Source organism: Balaenoptera physalus (assembly GCF_965194825.1).
Source record: "Balaenoptera physalus genome assembly, chromosome: 7".
Classification (NCBI taxonomy): Eukaryota; Metazoa; Chordata; class Mammalia; order Artiodactyla; family Balaenopteridae; genus Balaenoptera; species Balaenoptera physalus.
Window position 1 is genome coordinate 120693885 of NC_138886.1, and position 12862 is coordinate 120706746.

Consider the following 12862-nt stretch of genomic DNA (forward strand, 5'->3'; position numbering starts at 1 on the left):
CATCTCTCCAATTCCTTTACCCCCAGCTCCTGGTATCTACCATTCTACTCTGTTTCTACAAGTTCACCTTTATTGAATTCTCACATATAAGTGAGATTATACAGTGTTTTTCTTTCCTTCTCTGACTTATTTCACTTAGCATAATACCCTCAAGGTCTGTCCATGTTGTTGCAAATGGCAGGATTTCCTTCTTTTTCGTGGCTGAATAATATTCCATTTCAATATATATATCATGGTATCGTTATCCATTCATCCACTGAGGGACATTTAGGTTGCTTCCATGTCTTGGCTATTGTGAATAATGCTGCAATAAACATGGGAGTGCAGATATCTTTCTTTTCTTCTTCTTCGGTCGAGCTGTGCAGCTTGCAGGGTCTCAGTTCCCCGACCAGGGATTAAACCCGGGCCATGGCAGTGAAAGCCTGGAATTCTAACCACTAGGCCACCAGGGAACTCCCAGATATCTTTTTTTTTTTTTTACAGCAGGTTCTTACTAGTTATCTATTTTATACATATTACTGTATATATGTCAATCCCAATCTCCCAATTCATCCCACCACCACCCCCCTGCCACGTTTCCCCATGGGTGTCCATATGTTACTCCTCTACTTTTCTGTCTCAATTTCTGCCCTGCAAACCAGTTCATCTGTACCATTTTTCTAGGTTCCACATATATGCGTTAATATACGATATTTGTTTTTCTCTTTCTGACTTACTTCACTCTGTATGACAGTCTCTAGATCTGTCCATGTCCCTACAAATGACCCAATTTCATTTCTTTTTATGGCTGAGTAATATTCCATTGTATATATGTACCACATCTTCTTCATCCATTCGTCTGTCGATGGGCATTTAGGTTGATTCCATGTCCTGGCTATTGTAACTAGTGCTGCAATGAACATTGGGGTGCATGTGTCTTTTTGAATTATGGTTTTCTCTGGGTATATGCCCAGTAGTGGGATTGCTGGGTCATATGGTCATTCTATTTTTAGTTTTTTAAGGAACCTCCATACTGTTCTCCATAGTGGCTGTATCAATTTACATTCCCACCAACAGTGCGAGAAGGTTCCCTTTTATCCGCACCCTCTCCAGCATTGGTTGTTTGTAGATTTTCTGATGATGCCCATTCTAACTGGTGTGAGGTGATACCTCACTGTAGTTTTGATTTGCATTTCTCTAATAATTAGTGATGTTGAGCAGCTTTTCATGTGCTTCTTGGCCATCTGTATGTCTTCTTTGGAGAAATGTCTATTTAGGTCTTCTGCCCATTTTTGGATTGGGTTGTTTGTTTTTTTAATATTGAACTGCATGAGCTATTTATATATTTTGGAGATTAATCCTTTGTCCATTGATTCTTTTGCAAATATTTTCTCCCCTTCTGAGGGTTGTCTTTTCATCTTGATTGTAGTTTCCTTTGCTTTGCAAAAGCTTTTAAGTTTCATTAGGTCCCATTTGTTTATTTTTGTTTTTATTTCCATTACTCTAGGAGATGGATGAAAAAAGATCTTGCTGTGATTTATATCAAAGAGTATTCTTCCTATGTTTTCCTCTAGGAGTTTTATAGTGTCCGGTCTTACATTTAGGTCCCTAATCCATTTTGAGTTTATTTTTGTGTATGGTGTTAGGGATTGTTCTAATTTCATTCTTTTATATATAGCTGTCCAGTTTTCCCAGCACCACTTATTGAAGAGGCTGTCTTTTCTCCATTGTATATTCTTGCCTCCTTTGGCATAGATTAGTTGACCATCGGTGTGTGGGTTTGTATCTGGGCTTTCTGTCCTGTTCCATTGATCTATATTTCTCTTTTTGTGCCAGTACCATATTGTCTTGATTACTGTAGCTTTGTAGTATAGTCTGAAGTCAGGGAGTCTGATTCCTCCAGCTCCGTTTTTTTCCCTCAAGACCGCTTTGGCTATTTGGGGTCTTTTGTGTCTCCATACATATTTTAAGATTTTTTGTTCTAGTCCTGTATAAATGTCAGTGGTAATTTGATAGGGATTGCATTGAATCTGTAGATTGCTTTGGGTAGTTTAGTCATTTTCACAATATTGATTCTTCCAATCCAAGAACATGGTATATCTCTCCATCTGTTTGTATCATCTTTAATTTCTTTCATCAGTGTCTTATAGTTTTCTGTGTACAGGTCTTTTGTCTCCCTAGGTAGGTTTATTCCTAGGTGTTTTATTCTTTTGTTGCAGTGGTAAATGGGAGTGTTTCCTTAATTTCTCTTTCAGATTTTTCATCATTAGTGTATAGGAATGCAAGAGATTTCTGTGCATTAATTTTGTATCCTGCAACTTTACCAAATTCATTGATTAGCTCTAGTAGTTTTCTGGTGGCATCTTTAGGATTCTCTGTGTATAGTATCATGTCATCTGCACAGTGACAGTTTTACTTCTTCTTTTCCAATTTGTATTCCTTTTATTTCTTTTTCTTCTCTGATTGTTGTGGCTAGGACTTCCAAAACTATGTTGAATAATAGTGGCTAGAGTGGACATGCTTGTGTTGTTCCTGATCTTAGAGGAAATGCTTTCAGCTTTTCACCATTGAGAATGATGTTTACTGTGGCTTTGTCGTATATGGCCTTTATTATGTTGAGGCAGTTTCCCTCAATGCCCACTTTCTGGAGAGTTTTTATCATAAATGGGTGTTGAATTTTGTCAAAAGCTTTTTCTGCATCTATTGAGATGATCATATGGTTTTTATTCTTCAGTTTGTTAATATAGTGTATCACATTGATTGATTTGCGTATATTGAAGAATCCTTGCATCTCTGGGATAAATCCCACTTGATCATGGTGTATGATCCTTTTAATGTGTTGTTGGATTCTGTTTACTAGTATTTTGTTGAGGATTTTTGCATCTATATTCATCAGTGATACTGGTCTGTAGTTTTCTTTTTTGTAGTATCTTTATCTGGTTTTGGTATCAGGGTGATGGTAGCCTCATAGAATGCGTTTGGGAATGTTCCTTCCTCTGCAATTTTTTGGAAGAGTTTGAGAAGGATGGGTGTTAGCTGTTCTCTAAATGTTTGATAGAATTCACCTGTGAAGCCATCTGGTCCTGGACTTTTGTTTGTTGGAAGATTTTTAATCAATTTCATTACTTGTGATTGGTCTCTTCATATTTTCTATTTCTTCCTGGTTTAGTCTTGGAAGGTTATCCCTTTCTAAGAATTTGTCCATTTCTTCCAGGTTGTCCATTTTATTGGCATAGAGTTGCTTGTAGTAGTCTCTTAGGATGCTTTGTATTTCTGCGGTGTCTGTAGTAACTTCTCCTTTTTCATTTCTAATTTTATTGATTTGAGTCCTCTCCCTCTTTTTCTTGATGAGTCTGGCTAATGGTTTATCAATTTTGTTTATCTTCTCAAAGAACCAGCTTTTAGTTGTATTGATCTTTGCTATTGTTTTCTTTGTTTCTGTTTCATTTTTTTCTGTTCTGATCTTTATGATTTCTTTCCTTCTACTAACTTTGGGTTTTGTTTGTTCTTCTTTCTCTAGTTCCTTTAGGTGTAAGGTTCGATTGTTTACTTGAGATGTTTGTTGTTTGTTGAGGTAGGATTGTATTGCTATAAACTTCCCTCTTAGAACTGCTTTTGCTCCATCCCATACGTTTTGGATCATCCTGTTTTCATTGTCATTTGTCTCTAGGTATTTTTTGATTTCCTCTTTGATTTCTTCAGTGATCTCTTGGTTGTTTAGTAACATATTGTTTAGCCTCCGTGTGTTTGTGTTTTTTACGTTTTTTTCCCTGTAACTGATATCTAGTCTCATAGCGTTGTGGGCAGAAAAGATGTTTGATATGATTTCAATTTTATTAAGTTTACTGAGGCTTGATTTGTGACCCAAGATGTGATCTATCCTGGACAATGTTCCATGCACACTTGAGAAGAACGTGTAATCTGCTGTTTTTGGATGGAATGTCCTATAAATATCAGTTAAATCTCTTGGGTCTATTGTGTCATTTAAAGCTTGTGTTTCCTTATTAATTATCTGTCTGGATGATCTGTCCTCTGGTGTGAGGTATTAAAAGTCCCCCACTATTATGTGTTACTATCAATTTCCTCTTTTATAGCTGTTAACAGTTGCTTTACATATTGAGGTGCTCCTATGTTGGGTGCATATATATTTATAATTGTTATATCTTCTTTTTGGATTCATCCCTTGATCATTATGTAGTGTCCTTCCTTGTCTCTTGTAACATTCTTTATTTTAAAGTCTATTTTATCTGATATGAGTATTGCTACTCCAGCTTTCTTTTGCTTTCCATTTGCATGGAATATCTTTTCCATCCCCTCACTTTCAGTCTATATGTGTCCCTAGGTCTGAAGTGGGTGTCTTGTAGGCTGCATATATATGGGTCTTGTTTTTGTATCCATTCAGCAAGCCTGTGTCTTTTGGTTGGAGCATTTAATCCATTCACGTTTAAGGTAATTATTGATACGTATGTTCCTATTACCATTTTCTTAATTGTTATGGGTTTGTTTTTGTAGGTCCTTTTCTTCTCTTGTGTTTCCCACTTAGAGAAGTTCCTTTAGCATTTGTTGTAGAGCTGGTTTGGTGGTGCTGACTTCTCTTAGCTTTTGCTTGTCTGTAAAGCTTTTGATTTCTCCATCGAATCTGAATGAGATCCTTGCCATGTAGAGTAATCTTGGTTGTAGGTTCTTCCTTTTCATCACTTTAAATATGTCATGTCACTCCCTTCTGGCTTGTAGAGTTTCAGCTGAGAAATCTGCTGTTAACCTTATGGGAGTTCCCTTGTATATTATTTGTCATTTTTCCCTTGCTGCTTTCAATAATTTTTCTTTGTCTTTAAGTTTTGCCAATTTGATTACTATGTGTCTCGGTGTGTTTCTCCTGTGTGGGACTCTGTGTGCTTCCTGGACTTGGGTGGCTATTTCCTTTCACTTGTTAGGGAAGTTTTCAACTATAATCTCTTCACGTATTTTCTCAGGTCCTTTCTCTCTCTCTTCTCCTTCTGGGACCCCTATAATGCGAATGTTGGTGCATTTAATGTTGTCCCAGAGGTCTCTTAGGCTGTCTTCATTTCTTTTCATTGTTTTTTCTTTATTCTGTTCCATAGCAGTGAATTCTAGCATTCTGTCTTCCAGGCCACTTATCCGTTCTTCTGCCTCAGTTATTCTGCTATTGATTTCTTCTAGTGTAGTTTTCAGTTATTGTATTGTTCATCTCTGTTTGTTTGTTCTTTAATTCTTCTAGGTCTTTGTTAAACATTTCTTCCATCTTCTCGATCTTTGCCTCCATTCGTTTTCCGAGGTCCTGGATCATCTTCACTATCATTATTCTGAATTCTTTTTCTGGAAGGTTTCCTATCTCCACTTCATTTAGTTGTTTTTCTGGGGTTTTATCTTGTTCCTTCATCTGGTACATAGTCCTCTGCCTTTTCATTTTGTCTGTCTTTCTGTGAATGTGGTTTTCATTCCACAGGCTGTAGGATTGTAGTTCTTCTTGCTTCTGCTGTCTGCCCTCTGGTGGATGAGGCTATCTAAGAGGCTTGTGCAAGTTTCCTGGTGGGAGGGACTGGTGGTGGGTAGAGCTGACTATTGCTCTGGTGGGCAGAGCTCAGTAAAACTTTAATCCACTTGTCTGCTGATAGGTGGCGCTGGGTTCCCTCCCTGTTGGTTGTTTGACCTGAGGTGACCCAACACTGGAGCCTGTCTGGCTCTTTGGTGGGACTAATGGAGGACTCTGGGAGGGCTCACACCAAGGAGTACTTCCCAGAACTTCTGCTGCCAGTGTCCTTGTCCCCACGGTGAGCCACAACCACCCCCCACCTCTGCAGGAGACCCTCTGACACCAGCAGGTCGGTCTGGTTCAGTCTCCCCTGGGGTCACTGCTCCTTCTTCTGGGTCCCGACATGCACACTACTTTGTGCGTACCCTCCAAGAGTGGAGTGTCTGTTTCCCCCAGTCCTGTTGAAGTCCTGCAATCAAATCCCACTAGCCTTCAAAGTCTGATTCTCTAGGAATTCCTCCTCCCGTTGCCGGGCCTCCAGGTTGGGAAGCCTGACGTGGGGCTCAGAACCTTTACTCCAGTGGGTGGACTTCTGTGGTATAAGTGTTCTCCAGTCTGTGAGTCACCCACCCAGCATTTGACTGGGATTTGACTCTATTGTGATTGCGCCCCTACTACCCTCTCAATGTGGCTTCTCCTTTGTCTTTGGATGTGGGGTATCTTTTTTGGTGAGTTCCTGTGTCTTCCTGTCAATGACTGTCCAGCAGCTAGTTGTGATTCTGGTGTTCTCACAAGAGGGAGTGAGAGCACGTCCTTCTACTCTGCCATCTTGAACCAGTCTCCTCAGTGTGATGCCAGTGTTGTGTGGTAGATTTAAAAGGGTTCAACTCCAATCTATTTTTATTTTTTGATGGCCAATTCATTACCATCCTCAGGACAAATAAAATAAGGAGTTTTCCCTTAAGTTTGGGGAGTTTGTTGGATTTTGTTTGTGCTGTGAGGAAAGGCCAAATATTGAATAATTGGTTGCAAATTAAAAATCTACTGTGTAGACATAGAGAATAAATGGCTCTAAATCCCACAAAATCTTGAATGCTGGGACACACGCACACATATGTGTGTGTGCATATATGTGTGTACAAGAAGCACAAAAAGTGTGCTGTAAAAATCTGCAGTCTTGTACCATGGGCAGGTCTAGATTCCACAGTTAAGAAATTAATGTAAAAGTTTGTGATACACCATTGTAAAGCAATTATACTCCAATAAAGATGTTTAAAAAAAAAGAAAAAAATAAAAATAAAAATTTGTGATAATTCGAGCAGATCCAACAGAAACAAACCTCAAATTGTTCAATAAACCGAAAGCATTTGAGTTTCCCACATAAAAAAGTAACCTAGCTAAAAATGGCCCAAACTTTAAAAAATCACAAACCTCACACAGAAGCAGTCTGCTGTAAGGAAGAGTCAGCATTTGAGACCATGTGAAAACTGACACCTCCAGAAGCCAAGCCCCTTAGAGCAGCCAGAGAAGCTATGCGATTAGTATGTCTAAAGTTACTGAAGGACCATAACAGTTAACGTTTATGTAGTGCTTGATTTGTAAAAGTATAATTGCTGACGTCAATGGAGAGCTTAAATGACTCAAATAGACTTGCAGAAATTAACAAGAATTCAGCACAAATCAATGAAGTTGTAAAAGGTATGAAAAAGTTTAACAGAGTATGGAACTTAAAAGATATATATACATATACATGTAGAGAGAGAGAGAGACCTCTTTTTAATTTTGAGTTTCAGAAGAAAAAGGACTCCAAATTGAGGGAAGACTTAAGTCCTCAGATTTAAAGGGCTCTCTAAGTACAGTATAAATAAATAAAAGACAAATGGAAGTGAAACTACAGCACATCATGGATCAAGAGAAAACCTTAAAAGTAACAAAACAAAGAGCAAAAAAACAGATCACCTGCAAAGGTATGACAGTTCCCATCAGCAACATTCATGATATCTCCAAAGTCCTAAAGTTCTGGACCCAGGTAAGCCATCATTCAAGAGTCAGAGTGCGTAATAAACATTTTCAGAGAAACAAAGTCGAAGAACAACAGATCCTTACAGAAAGAATTGAAAGACAAAGAAAACCGAACCAAGAAGGAAGGAATGAGGGGAAGAGAAGTGAGTGAGGAAGGTGGCGAACATAAAGTAAATGAGGGTAAGGATTTTCTTTTAAAACAAAATGGAAAGGACAGTTAACAGGAGGTACACCTAAAATGCTGGGCACCAAAAATATGAAAAACAGGACAGGGAAAGTAGAATTAAAACATCATAAGTTTTCAAGAATGGTAGAGACATCACTTTGGACTTTGATATGTCAATTATGCATGTTAAAAATTTAAAGGATACCATAAAAAATAGAAATAGAATGTACAATATCAAAACTTAATAGGGAAAAGAAAGAATAAAGAGAAGTCAGGAACGAAGCAGTAAAAAGCAGCCAAAAAGAAAAAGGAGTGGCAAAATGAAAACACACAGTAGGTAGTACAGATAAAACCAGATGCATCAGTGTCTTATATGGATATGATGGATAAATGAAGCAGTTCGAAGTCAGAACTTTTTATATTGATTTGTTTTTAATCAGCTATATGCTAAAAGACACAAGTTAGAAACATGAACCCAGGAAGGTCAAGGACAAACTGATGGAGAAAGGTACACTAGGCTTCTCCACGAGATCAGCCAAGCTAAAGGCTGCAGGTGCCGCTGGTGCTCAGGACAGACAGAGGACAAGGACAGGGGCAGGGACTGGCTTGGACACCAGGCTGGGTCATCTGATCAAGGACGTGATGATCAAGTTCCCGGAGGAGATCCCTCTCGTTTCCTTCCTTGACTTCTTCTGGGCCCATTTCTTGAGGATGAGGCACTAAGGGTCGCACTCTTCCAGAGAAAGGAAAGAGGTGACCAGAAACCACCTCCGAGTTACCCTGGGCTGTTGGGAACCACGTGGCACGCTGGTCAAGATTTGAACACTCATAGGAAGTGGCAACTGCCGTTCCTGTGTCATCACCTGGGCAAGGCATCCCTGACCTCTTGGAGGCAAGACTGCTGGGGAAGCAGCCCTCTCCCTCCTGGCAAGGGGGTGGGGTTGGGCGCTGCACCTCTGTGCCTGTGCCTCCTACCCTTCCCCCGGAGGGCAGTGTCCCTGCCCCTCTGCCCAGCTGTTCAGTGGTATGCTGCCACCCTGGGTGACTCGGCTGAAGCTGCCTGATGCCATCTCCAAAGCACGGCTCTCTCACTCTGACTCAGTGTCCCCATCGGGAAGCTCCTGATCCTTCAAGATCCACGCCTGGTCTCACTGCAGAGCACTCAGGACTCTGCTGTGGCCACCACAGTGGTTTCAGACCAGCAAAAACAAAGTGAATTAAACCTAAGGAGGAAAAACCAGCTATACCAGGCAAATGTTAAACAACATAGACTTTTAGACCAAAAAAAAAAAAAATTACAAAAGAAAAGATTAATAATATAATGATTAAAAAGGAAAATTTCACCAAGAAGATGGAATCCTGGACCTGTGTACCTCTAAGACGTAGGTTCAAATTTTTCAAAGCAAAGACTGACAGGTTTACAAAGAGAAACTGACAAATCCGTAGTCTCACAGAAATTTTATACACCCCCCTCAGCAACAGATAACATAAGCAATCAATAAAGTAAGTATCTGATAGATAAGAATCGCAAAACATTCCGCTAACAACTCCCAAATAATCCCCTGTGGAGAGCAGACTACATTCTGCCTTACGAAGAGGTTTCCCGGGAGAAAACTAAAAAACCACGGGATTCTACAGGCACCAGCCAAATGAGGCCAGTTTCCCTTGTGCCTGAGAAAAAGGCAGGACTAGAAACAACCTAGCGGCTTAAGAAACAACGGTGGAGGGAAAGCCCAGAGCCCAGACTGATGCTGCGAAAAACAACGACCACAGCACTTCCGAAGGGGGGTATCGAGCGTGTGGCCCAGACTTCAGGGAACGAGGTCTCCAGACCCTCCGTGGAGCAGACAGCTCAGGGGAAGGCACTGGGCCTCCAGTTGCCCGGTCATGTCTGCTATGAGTTTGATTAGAAAGGCTATACTGGGTGATCCGGACGGTCGGGCCAGGCTCTGCTTGGTCATCTGGGCAGAGTAACCTTTGCAGATCGGACTGAAGGTTCTTCCTGGGAACGAGAGACTTCCATCAGGTGGAGATTTGAGTTCTCAACACACACTGGCCTCCCTCTTTCCTGGTTCACCCCCAGCCAAACCCCTCGAATGCCTCCCTTTATAGCCAGGAAGAGGCTGATAGGCTGTAGAACAGGCTCTAAAGAGATGCTGAAATAATTAACTCAACTGGGTTCACTCTGCAGTTAAGCACCCCCAGGCTGCAGGGAGGTACATGCCGCAGGATTTCAGAGGGAAGGTAGGGAGGACTGCGGTTTGGAGGCCCTCCCCCTCCACACACGCACTGTGTGTCTCCAAAGTCGGGTTGCAGGAAATGAGGGCAGAGAGATTAAACGTCTGGTTTGGCCAGGGAACTGCACAGCGGAGATGAGAACTCCAGGCTCCCCAAGCCACTGCCGCTGTGTCATGCTGCTGCCTTACTTCCTGTTTTTCCACTCAAGCTAATCATGACATGAAATATTTGAAAACCAGTTACCAGGCTGAAGAATGCAAAGTATTCAGGTGGTGAAGGGCGTTATTTACAAAGAGCCAGGAGAACGCCGTCTATCCGTGAAACATCCATCTCCCGCATGTAAAAGAGATGCGACCTACAGCTATCGGGGTGAATATCCTACTTCGTCTTGTGTTTGGCTGACAGTTTGATCACAGCTGGACCTGTTTGGAGTGAGGGTTGCTAAAGCTCTGTTTGTTTTTTGGCGTTAACTTTTCAACAAAACTCACCACTTAAAATAGCAAGAAATGAATCAATCCATCAGTCAACCAATCCAGAACCTGTATGTTTTTGCCCAAGTCATAAAATATGTATTTATTTATAATTTCAACAACATGCAGTGGAAATAAGGTGCTTTCTAGGAACTAAAGCATTTTATTCTTCTTGTAAATAGCTAAGCTAGAAACATTCATTACAGCAAATGGCTTCTTCTGCCGTATACTCATTCGTCATGTGTTCTTTTGTGCTGTTGGTTCATTTTTTTTAATGCTCTACAGCAGGGATTGGTAAACTTTCTCTGTCAAGGGCCAGATAGAACATACTTTCAGCTTTATGAGCCGGGCTCTCCCTGTGCGATGACTCACCTCTGCCTCTATAACAAGAGGGCAGCCCTGGGAGGGACGTAAGCAAGGGAGCGCAGCTGGACTTGGCCCCAGGCTGCAGGTGCCAGGTCCCTGCTGGGCAGCGAAAACCGTGCTGTGTGGCCAGTAGGGTTCGCGGGCGAAGTGTCCAGCCTGTACTTGGTGCAACTAAACATACTTCATCTGTGCTCTTCATAACCTAACATACTTGGATGCCTGTCTCACCAAGGAGAGGATAAGCCTGTTGGATGACGGGACAGTACTTCATGATCGGATATTCTCCTGAAATTCACACCAGGCAACATGTCCTGGAGAAAAGAGCATAGGTTTGACTTTATCCCTTCCCCCACTCCCACCCCTTTGGTAACCATAAGTTTGTTTTCTATGTCTGTGAGTATGTTTCTGTTTCATAAGTAGTTCACTCGTATCATTTTTTTTACATTCCACAGATAAGTGATAACATATGATGTTTGCTTTCTCTGTCTGACTTACTTCACTCAGTATGATCATCTCTGGGTCCATCCACGTTGCTGCAAATGGCATTATTTCAATCTTTTTATGGCTGAGCAATATTCCATTGTATATATGCACCACATCTTCTTTATCCATTCCTCTGTCGATGGACATTTATGTTGATTTACATTCACATTGTTGTATTGAATACAACAGATCTTTAGAACGTTTTCATCTGGCAAGACTAAAACCCTGCCACCATTAAACAATACCCCCTTACCCTCCTCCACCACCATTCTTCCTGTCCTTATGAATTTGACTTATTTAAGTAAGTGGACTCATACAGTATTTGTTTTATTGTGACTGGCTTATTTCAATTTGCATAATGTCCTCAAGGTGCATCCTTTTTGCAGCATGTGACAAGGTTTCTTTCTTTTTTAAGGTCGAATAATATTCCTTTGTATGTACAGACCACATTTTGTTTATCCATTCTTCTATCCCATTCATCCATCCATGGACACTTAGGTTGCTTTCACCTTTTGGCTATTGTAAATGATGCTGCTATAAACACGGGTGTACAAATATCTCTTCAAGACTGTGCTTTCAATTCTTTTGGGTATATACTCAGAAGCAGAACTGCTGAATTATGTGATCATTCTGTTTTTGTTGTTGTTGTTGTTTTTTGGTGATCGGGATAGGTAATGTTATTACAAATTTCAGGATTTAAAAAGTAATCTGTTACATTTACTAGGATAATCTGAGATGACCTGTCTCAAGCACGTGTGTCCCGTCAGTGGCACTGACCTCAGGCATGAAGAGACGCGGTCCCCCCGTGAGGGACGTGGTCAGCAGATGAGGCTACGCTGAGTCTCCACGGGCACATGCTGACCGTGGTCACTACGGTTTGTCACTCCGGCATTTGGGCCGTGACGAGCTCAGTGTAAGCCTCCGTTATGGAACTCCGAGAGCCAGGCTAGAACCCCAAGGGCAGCCTCTCTTTCCTGCTTTTTACTTCAGTGGTATTTAGGAGACTTTGTGTGCTGATGGAGAGTTATGATTCCCTGGTCTGTAAGCCCACGTGTGGAAACCCTCATCACCCGGCAGAGACCGCCGAGGAGCGGCCTGACTGGGAAGGAGGCTGAGGCCAGAACCGGGGAATCACGCTAGTCCAGGTCACGGACAGCGATGCCCAGCAAGAGGGGCGCTGCCGGCCGGCGAGGCCCCGTCGGCTCAAGGCTGTGCACAGACAAAAGGGCTGGAAGCAGCCTCGATAGGCCAGCTAAGCCACCCTCCAGCTTCCCAACACGCAAACTTGCCCCGCGGTCACGGGCAGGGGCCCCGGGTCTCTTCCGTCTTGTGCGTTTAAAGACTAAAGGCAGCATCTTTACAAGGGGAACTGCGGGAAGCATCGGGCGAGCCCTCTCCACGGGGCCTCGGGGCACCCTGGGGCGAGGCGGGCAGGGCAGTGCCTGAGAGGCGGCTGAGACCCGGCGGAGCACCTGGGCTGCGGGGCTGAGGGCGGGAAGAACAGAGGAGCCGAGAGCCTCCAGGCAGCAGCGCGCCAGCAGCCGAGGGGCCCACAGCCAAGCCCTCCTGCCTGGGGTCTCCCCCCCCACCCCAGGTCCCCCCACGGGGACCCTCTCGCTCTGAGACTGTGGCTCTCACGGGACG

At 42.4% G+C, this 12862-nt stretch overlaps 1 long non-coding RNA gene across 1 annotated transcript; it reads right to left on the minus strand.

Annotated features, from left to right (window-relative positions):
* Positions 1-3271: 3271 nt before the first annotated feature.
* LOC309665037 lies at positions 3272-3931 on the minus strand. The gene is made up of 2 exons (XR_014266178.1): positions 3867-3931; positions 3272-3830 (listed from the first exon to the last, which is right to left on the minus strand). It is a non-coding gene; the product is annotated as an uncharacterized lncRNA (long non-coding RNA).
* Between the last annotated feature and the right edge of the window lie 8931 nt (positions 3932-12862).